We start from the raw sequence: 10000 nt of genomic DNA, 5'->3' as shown, positions 1-10000 counted from the left end.
TTTTGGGGGTCCTTCACATGAAAAAGTTTGAGAACCACTACCCTATACAATAGACTGCATAACAAAACAAATACAGTCACAGTGTGGTTACAGTTTCACGCCCTACGATAAGGCAAACATATTGATGTAATGGAGGTAACTGGGTAGACAAACAGGACCTAATTAAACATTTTAGTGACACCATTGTAAAACAATCTGACCAAATGAAAGCATTCCAGGGCCCTCTGTCTCTGTTTGACCTGTTATAAAAAGCTTGGCAACTTTCTGTCCGGTTACTTGATGGACCATTTGATTTGAATGAACGCCAGTACACCCAGAAAGATGTGAAATACATGCCAGCACATCGCTGGCTGTGGGATAATGGAGATTCACACGTTTCCATGTTGAGTTTGTCGGCAAAGCAGAACCAGTAAATGGGATACTGGCACATCGCTGGCTGTTTGCAGCGGGAGGGATTGTCACGCATGCATGTTTCAACAATGGCGAGTCAGTCGTTTACTCACATTGACTATTATAGGCCGACCCCCCCAGGGTCCGGGAGAGGTGGTGGGGGCATAAAAAGATAGAGAACATTTTAATTAGAACATGGAGACGGAGGTCACAGAGGCATGACAGATGGAGGTGAAGAGTGCCAAACAAGAGACCAAAGCCCTATTCGAGCCACACAATAGCCACACATAGCCACACATCCTAAGAAGTAAATAAAAAGTAAATAAAAGTAAATAAAAGGATAATGTATTGTATGTGTTGAGAGAATGAGAGAGTCCAGGATGGAGAAAATGGCGAGGTTCAAAGGTCAGGGGGAGAAGAGGATGTGAGAAAGTGATGGGAGCAGAGGAAGGTTCTGAGATGGTTGAACAAGATGACTCAGGAAGAGAGAGAGAGAGAGAGAGAGAGAGAGAGAGAGAACACAAACCCTTTGTTCGATGAACAAAGCCGACACTGGCTCATGTTCTCAATATGTTTACATCAGATGTTGACATCCTGGGAGTAGGTGGCACAGGTCACTTTACAGCTGCTGTATGCTTCTGCATGCTCTTCATTATGTTTACATTAGGTGTTAGTAAGAATTTAGCGCATAGCACCTTCGCTTCAAGCCCCCTGAGCACTAGGAATATGGCCAAAACTGTTTCTCGCCTGTTGTTCTATTGTGTATCAAAGTGTACTGTATATGTTGTATATACTTTTATATTTTTTTCTCTTCCTTATTATTACTCTCTTTTTTGTTACTCAGGAGCTGAACAAATATTAATTTTACTGTTATGTACACATACCTATACACAAGAAGTAACAATAAAGACAACCTTGAACCAGAGAGAGAGAGAGAGAGAGAGAGAGAGAGAGAGAGAGAGAGAGAGAGAGAGAGAGAGAGAGAGAGAGAGAGAGAGAGAGAGAGAGAGAGAGAGAGAGAGAGAGAGAGAGAGAGACACACAGAGAGACTAGTCTCGCGTGGCCAGACTGTTGCCTCCCACAATTTTCAAATGTTTCCGGTCATACAGTCTTGGACTCGGAAGCTCTGATCATGATTAGAATATAAACGTGAAGCTTCCTCCCCACTTCCGTTTCGTCTTTACAGTCGCGCAAATTTATCCGACTATAAATCAAAATCACTTAAGTGTATTTAGCTTGCTGCTTAGCAGAAATGGAAATTAAAAAATAAAATGTAAAGATATTTTAAAAATATATTTTCGTGAACGGAAGTGCCAGTTTCCTCAAACGGATTTCGGGAGTTGTAGTTCCAGACTCTATATAGCATTCAGAGATTGTGGAATAGTTGCTACGCGAGACAACAGAGAGACAGACGGAGAGGATGAGAGAAAGGACAAAAACATTGAGGGCCTGAGTGACGGCTGAAAGAAGCATATAGGCAGTGTCATAAGGCGAACAGGAGGAGGAAAAGTGTGCTGGCCATGTTTGTACTGTCCAAATTCAATTAGAGGTGGAGACGTTTGTGAAGCGTGAGATGGGAGAGATAGAGAATGTTGAGCAAGGAGGGGAACGCAGCGATAAGAGACAGAAGAGAGCGTACCAAAGATTCAATTAAAGATGTTGAGGTAAGGGAGCGGAGAATGTTGACACATGGAGTTTCACAGGAAGGAAGGAAGGAGGTGAAGAACGTGTGTGGGGGTAGTGGTCAGATGAATAATGTTAAAAATGCATGTCGGTCGGTTCAACAGGTTTATGCACTTGTTTTATAGAATTATCAGAATGTTCTCTCATTCGATTGTTCCCTGTTTCTAGTTAAACCCTGGGCTTGCATCAAGGAGAGCCCCTCATGTCCTTAATCACACAACAACAACATGTGTTTCATTCCTTTTAAGTACAATAAGATTAACCACTTAAAGGAGGAGTTCACCCAAAAAAAAATTCTATCAATTGCACACCCTATGAAGCCTTGAATCCATGGATTCTTTTTGTTTTTGTCGCATTCCTAAGCTGATAATTTGATTCCCTTCTCCTACCGGCTAATGTATCCGGTAGGAGACACAAAGTAGATTATTTGTGTATCCTACCGGAAATACACACAGTCATCAAATTGTCTTGGAATGCCACAAAAACAAAATAAATCCATGAAATCAAGGCTTCATAGGGTGTGTAATTGATAGAAAATAAGTAATTTTTTGGGTGAACTCCTCCTTTAAGCCCTATATACTTAGCCGTATGATGAATAGCGCAAATAAAAGCAAGAGAGAGGTTATAGGGATGTAAGGGAAGATGTGCTATTTTCTCTACTTGGGTAGAATAAAATATTATGTTTTTTTTTCCCTTTTCTTTTGTATTTTGTAGTACAGGGTGGCGTTCTGTGGTGTGTGTGTGTGTGTGTGTGTGTGTGTGTGTGTGTGTGTGTGTGTGTGTGTGTGTGTGTGTGTGTGTGTGTGTGTGTGTGTGTGTGTGTGTGATACAGGACGATATACCTGAAACATAACAAAAGCAAAACAACATATTGCTAGTATTTACAGATACAGTCACCTCTTCAGCACATTCTAGGGTCTTGCCCTCAAATCAGTCCGTCAGAGGATATAGAAGGAGTCCATATTTTATCATAGATGTCCAACTTGTAGTGCAAATAATCTAGAGGAATATAACTAGATGTCTCTAACTTCCACTGAGTAATTGTTGGGGGGGAGGGGCCTTCCTTAGCAATGGATGCAAGGTTACACCATTTGCTTTGATAACAATCACCAACTTTGAAATGAGCGAGTAGACAGAGACGAGGAGAGGGAATCAGATTAAGATCAAGACATGATGACGTCTGTAGCAAGACCATAATATAAGTCCATAATATAAGTAAGAAAGACCCTTATTCCCTTACATCTCCGACACAAAAAAGACATTTCTGCAGTGCATTCAATTTCAATGGAGTACAATATGTTCTGTAGAATCTTAAATTGTAAAAGTTTCAAATAGTCTCTATTTTAAGAGAATTCAAAATTGCCTTGAAATTCTTACAGTTTTAAAAAAAAAAGTGTAATGTGTGTACTGTATATTGAAAATGTTCGTCTCTAATGACTTGCCCAAAAGAGGGACCCCAGGTTGAAAATGGTTAAAAATGATGATTCTCAAAATGTTTTGAGAATCATTCCATGGTATGTACTAGGGCAGTGGTTTTAAAACCTTTTTCATGTCAAGGACCCCTAAATTCATATATATTTGGCCACGGACCCCCATCAGAATTTTTTTTGTGCCAGCCTGCCAGGGACCCCCGAGAAGCAAAGATTTGAGTTAAAAATGTTCGCTTTAAAAAAAATATATATATTCAAAGATATGCACACATTTTCAAGATTTTCAAAAATAGCAGATCTACAAGCTTGTAGATCTGCTATTTTTGAATAGCCAATGCTAAGTGGTTAAAATGATTGTGACGCTATGTTAACTAATTTTGCTGGGGACCCCCCCAAGGACCAATGGTTGAAAACCACTGTACCAGGGCACAAATCAAAAAGCTAGATCACACTTCATTTGAGGATGAGTCATTGTAATTATCTCTGGATGAGAGCATCACAGATAATTAGCTAAAATTATGGAGAATTATGTCTCCCCATAGCCCCCCACCCCAGAGCATATTAGTCAAACCAATCAGTCAAGATAGAATATTATTGCTGATAAAAATATGTAAATTATATATTTTCAGACCCTTGAACTGTTTGAACATTATTATTATTACTATTATTATTACAATAATGACATGCCTTAAACAGGGATGCCTGCTTGAAATTGATTAACCCCTTTAACCCTATATTTGGTTGACCGGAGTCCCTCAGGTCATTATATCTTTCTGTCTTTTTGCTACATTAAATATCTTCGCTGAAAATAGCCGATCTACAAGCTCACAACACGTCACGATTGTAGATCAGCTATTTTCTGTGAAAGTTTTCCCCAGATTACGGATGCTGGGGTTTAAGTGGTTAATGAGGAGAAAGAACTAGGTGGAAGAGACAGAGCTCAGAGAGAGGAGAAGAGATAATGGATAAACAGAGACAGAGCTCAGAGAGAGGAGAAGAGATAATGGATAAACAGAGACAGAGCTCAGAGAGAGGAGAAGAGATAATGGATAAAGGAAAGACTGAATGGAAAGTGTGAGAAGGACTAAAAATAAAATACAAAGCCAGGTGAAGGCGTGAAAGAATTCATGAGGGGGAACGGTTGACATATGAGAACAGTTGTGTCTGTCAGCGCCTGTTTGAAGTGTTCTACTGTGTGTGTGTGTGTGTGTGTGTGTGTGTGTGTGTGTGTGTGTGTGTGTGTGTGTGTGTGTGTGTGTGTGTGTGTGTGTGTGTGTGTGTGTGTGTGTGTGTGTGTGTGTGTGTGTGTGTGTGTCTCCTTTTTCACCTGGGATCTGTTTTTACATTGACAACTACCAGTGTACTGTCACACAGCCTAAATCACTTATTGTGTGTGTGTGTGTGTGTGTGTGTGTGTGTGTGTGTGTTTGTGTTTGTGTGTGTGTGTTCCGTGTGTGTGTGTGTGCGTGCGTGCACATCTGTGCGTGTGTGTGTGTGCATGCACGTGCGCGCACGTACATTTATGCGCGTACTGTAGGTGACTCATATACTGTATACCGGCACAAAGACCCATCTGCCCTATTAAATATCAGTTGATAACCATGATAATGCTTTTCCACTGATATGTTGCAAGAGCTCTGTGTGTGTGTGTGTGTGTGTGTGTGTGTGTGTGTGTGTGTGTGTGTGTGTGTGTGTGTGTGTGTGTGTGTGTGTGTGTGTGTGTGTGTGTGTAGTGTGTGTGCACGCGCGCGCACACGCGCGTGTGTGTGTGCATGTTTGTCCATTCTAGTGGGGTGGTTGTAAGTGAAGCTTGTCATTACAGCTCTCTGTGCGTAATTCTCCAGTTCCTCTGTTTCAGTTCTCCTGTTTTTAATGGAGTCCAACCAACTCTGTGAGAGGGCACCAACCTTAGAGCTAACCATGCAGAGGATGAGAGAGAGAGAGAAAGAGAGAGAGAGAGAGAGAGAGAGAGAGAGAGAGAGAGAGAGAGAGAGAGAGAGAGAGAGAGAGAGAGAGAGAGAGAGAGAGAGAGAGAGAGAGAGAGAGAGAGAAGAGAGAGAGAGAGAGAGAGAGGAGAGAGAGAGAGAGAGAGAGGAGAGAGAGGTGGAGAGAGATTGGATTTGGGAGAGTCAGGAGAGACAGACAGTGGTTGTCACTTTAAAGATCTCTATAGCGTCCCTATTCTGGAGCTAAGATTGAGCGAAAATATCAGATCTATAAATCTCTGAACACATAGTGTTTATTCTGTTTAAGTGAACTTGAACACCCGTATCAGAGCTCCTTCCTGCACACACTCTCCTTATCTCCACCTACGTTTCCTCTCCCTGCTCCTCCTCACTTCTCCTTCACTCATCTACTGTACTGTAGCTCTCCTGCCCTCCAGAGCAGTGGTTCCAAAACTTTTCATGTCAAGGACCCCCAAGTTGAATCGTTGCTGTCCAGCAGAAACCAGCTAACTCAATTTTTCCGCTTTTGCATTTTTTTTCCATAAATCAGTGCTATTGAACACCCTTTACGTCTGTGGGTTGGTAAAAAATTGGTAAAATTAAAAAGCGCTTCTGACCAAAGCAGCTAACTCCATTGGATCCTCAAACTTTATGCTAAACCAGCTAAGTCCAGCAAAGGGGGGTGGAGTTAGCTGGTTTTGCTGACTCCAGGCTCCACCCCCTTTTGACCCCCAACCTCATTGTGAGCTTGGAGGTCCATTCAGCTGTTCTTATCAATGATGAACAAAACCTCCTAACTCCACTTTGTGTTTTGTTTTTGTCATTTCCTGAAAAATGAACATTTTGGAGATAGCTGGTTCCTGCCGGACAGCAGAGATATATATCTGGCCACGGACCCCCATCTGAAAATGGTTTGTGCCAGGGACCCCCAGAAGAGAAGATTTGTGTTCAACATTTCCCCAAATGTTCAAGATTTTTCTGAAATAGCAGATGCACAAGCTCCGCCTCTTTGAGAACCAATGCTCCAGAGACAGTCTGTCCTCCTCTGCTCTCCGTTTTAAAACTGTCTTTGGACGACCCTCCTCCGTTTCAATGTAATGTCTTCTCCTGTAGCCACTGAGGTGACCCTCTTCTACTGCTCCTTCCATTCTCCCCTCCCATGCCGTACCCCCCCCCCCACACACACACACACACACACTTTCTCCTCCTCTCCTCCTCCACTCCCCTTTCTCATCCAATTGTCTCTCTTCTCTTCTTCCTCCCCTCACCTTTTGCCATCACATGCGTTCACCTCCCCCCCTCTCTCTCTCTCTCTCTCTCTCCCTCCCTCTCCTCCTGTTATTTCTCCTCTTCATTAATTAATATCCTTCTCCTCACCTTCCTCTCTCCACCTCCTTTACTCTCAGCTCCTCTCCACTTTTTTCCTCCTCCAATCTCAGCCGCAACTTCTCCTCCACTCTCCTCACCTTTCCCTTTGTCTTCTTCCTTCCTTTCTTTCTGCTCCTCTCTCCTTCTCCTCTGTTCTCTGCTTTTCCCTCATCACTCCCCTGCTTAAAAAAAACAGACATCTCATTCACATTGCTAGTACAGGATGTACAGCAGTGAAACGTTGACCGTCTCACAGTCAGTCTAATAATAGCTTAACAGGGATCATTTAATCTCATACCAAATGAACTGGCTTCATCTCAATGCAAACAATCAATAAAAGAAAACCACACGCTGATGAGATTAACCCAGCTGAGCCGCAGCTCTCGTTAAAATAACAAAAGGGATCTGGAGCTTGAACATAAATTAATGGTCCTCTTCTACTACAAGAACTGAGTGAACTTTGTCGTGCCGCGGAACGTACTTCACAGGGCCTGGGTGTGTGTTTCCATACGCTACGGCTCGCTTTCAGATGAGGCTCTCAGAACATCATTTGGGTCCTGCTCAGTATTAACCCTATACTGTCTGGGTACCCAGAACTCAGACAATGTGTTGTGCTATCGGACTTTTTCGAAAATAGCGAAAATAGATGATATATACAAGCTCACAATGTGACACAGATTTAAGGTCGTGAGAGACGGGAAGCGGTCAACGCGGGCGTTACCGCTCGGATCAGTGGTGATCGCACCGCGATCATTGTTGTTTTTGTCCTCCTGCACGGTGCGGTGAAAACAAAAGCTCACCACAATCCAGCTCTTGCCGCCCGCGCGCGTGTACACAAACGAGCATGTGCACGCGAATTTCGCGGGACCGTGCCCGCCCGCCTCACCGCCCCTCAACTTCTCCGCGTGTCCCAAATAATCGCCCACCTCTCATTGAAAATGAATTACATAGGCGCGTCGGCCGCTTTCCGTCTGAAATGACCCTTACACTTTTTTATTTATTTTATTTAATTTCTCCTCCGCGGTTCTAGTTATAATAGAAACTTTTAGAAAATGTTTTTTTTTTTTTATTCAGGTTCTTGAAGTTTCTGGGTTAACCCATTTAGACCGGGAACGCGCTATGAGCTTGTAAATCTGCAATTTTTTATAGCCAAAGAAATCTAAAATGACACAGATGAGTTCCCTGTCTTAATGGGTTAGCCTTCGTAGTCAAAAAGAGCCAAACGACGCTCCAGTGCGAGAGCCTCGTCCCGCTGCAGTCACCTCAGGTATAGCTCATTCAGTCGCGGCCCTGCATGCAACCACCACAGCACGCATGAGGTGACATCAGCGGCTGACGCGACCATCTTGATCACATTACAAACGTGTTCCGCCGACAAAGATGGATTTTAGCAGAGAGAGAGAGAGAGAGAGAGAGAGAGAGAGAGAGAGAGGGCAAGCAAAGCAAAAGAGAGAGAGGTTATATGGGGATAGATTACATTCAGATGCACATAATCCAGCCATTGTTACTCTGATTCATGTGTTATGGGAATAATATAACTTCCTGTCTTGAGGAGCCAACAACGTGTGGTTGTTGTTCTCTGTCTATGTTAGCCCGTTGCCCAGTTATCTCTCCCCTCCAGCGCATTAAACTCATCATGTTTTATAGGGTGTGGTTCGGCACAGTTTGAGGTTAGCTGGTTTTGGGCATTAGCGATGGACAGATGGAGATTGTGTTGACAGGTCCACTTTCCCTCCGTTTTTCTTTTTTTTCGTTATTCATCTTTCATTACTTTTCAGTTGCTTGCTTACTCATTTAGTGACTCACATGCTTTTTTGAAAACGTTTTCTTTCTGTGTGTGCGTGTGTGCGTGTGTGTGTGCGTGTGTGCGTGTGTGTGTGCGTGTGTGTGTGTGCGTGTGTGTGTGCGTGTGTGTGTGCCTTTCTCTCGTCCCTCGCTCCTCTGTTAAATCAGAGATGAGTCATTTGTTAAACATGGTTAAAATTGTTTTAATTGCCTTGGCATGTATACTTGGGCATTGAGTGGGATCACCTAATCCGGAGATGGGCCTGTTCCTGTTGCGGAACATTAAAAATCCACTGGCGGCGACCCACCCTTCAAAACCAGTTTAATCAGAAAGTGTCAGGAGCAATACGGTGGACAGTTAGTCAGAGTCAACTGGCAGAAAGTGAGAGGTGTTCTGTGCCTGACGAACCCAACGGCTGACGTTGAGAAGCCATTATCTCTGTTGAAGTTTGAATTACATTCTATGTCATAAATCAAGTTAAATCTTACATTGTATCTCCAAGGCATTACCGTCAGGAAGCCGTATCAATTTTTATCTTATGCAATGGGTTTCTGTATCTGTGCGTCTGCCCCTCTCTGTGTCTGTCTTTCGTTCTCTCTGTTCTTTAACCAGTTGAACCCTGGTGTCCCTAATCTGGGGGGAAACATTAGGAGAAAATAGCAAATCTACAAGCTCACAACTAGAGTTCTCAACAGGCCTGAAAATGAAGGCCCGGCCCTAACTCGGCCCTACTGGGAAGGCCCGAGGCTCGGCCCGGCCCGAACAATTGCCATACTTTTAGGCCCGAAAACCAAGAAAACCCGAAAAGCTGTCGTCAGATGCTTAATGTCCTTAAAGGTATCATGACATTCATTTTCACTTTTTTTATTTTCAATGTTTTATTTGGGGTTTTATGACCTCAATTACACCCAAAAAACCTGAACTTAGAACATTCAGTGGATTTTCTGTGGTCTGGGGTTTTCTGAATAATTAGGCTGAAAAGTAATCTGAGCTTGGCCCTTCGACAGTGAGGTCACAGTCGATTAATCCCGCCCACTCTCCTCCTCGCCCCTCCCCTCCCCTATCCTTTCCTTTGGGGGGGGGCGGAGCAGAGGCGATGATTGACAGGCAAAATCCCTCACCAGCGACACCCGCAGGCAAAGATTTCTTTTTTCATTGCAGTTGAAAAGGCTTTAGAAATGTGAGAGAAAAACACCTGCCATGGATCACTGGAATGGAATTTTCACTTAAAACTTTTTGTACACTTTTGAAGGACCAGGACAAAGACTTTGAATGTGGTGTAAAAGTGAATGTCATTAAACCTTTAAAGTCTCGCATCCAACAAGCTTTGAACTGAGCAGATTGAACCTTCCGTTCCAGAGATAATGGCCAAAACATCTTGAAAACGGCCACTTTCG

At 43.3% G+C, this 10000-nt stretch overlaps 1 protein-coding gene across 1 annotated transcript in view; it reads left to right on the top strand.

Annotated features, from left to right (window-relative positions):
* The window catches only part of veph1 (ventricular zone expressed PH domain-containing 1), a gene marked incomplete at both ends in the record, with an annotated part of 186807 nt that overhangs the window by 117951 nt on the left and 58856 nt on the right, over positions 1-10000 (top strand).

Source organism: Gymnoscopelus braueri, assembly GCF_963280865.1.
Source record: "Gymnoscopelus braueri genome assembly, chromosome: 5".
Lineage (NCBI taxonomy): Eukaryota > Metazoa > Chordata > Actinopteri > Myctophiformes > Myctophidae > Gymnoscopelus > Gymnoscopelus braueri.
The sequence above is the reverse complement of the archived record's forward strand: the minus strand, read 5'-3'. Positions and strand labels throughout refer to the sequence as shown.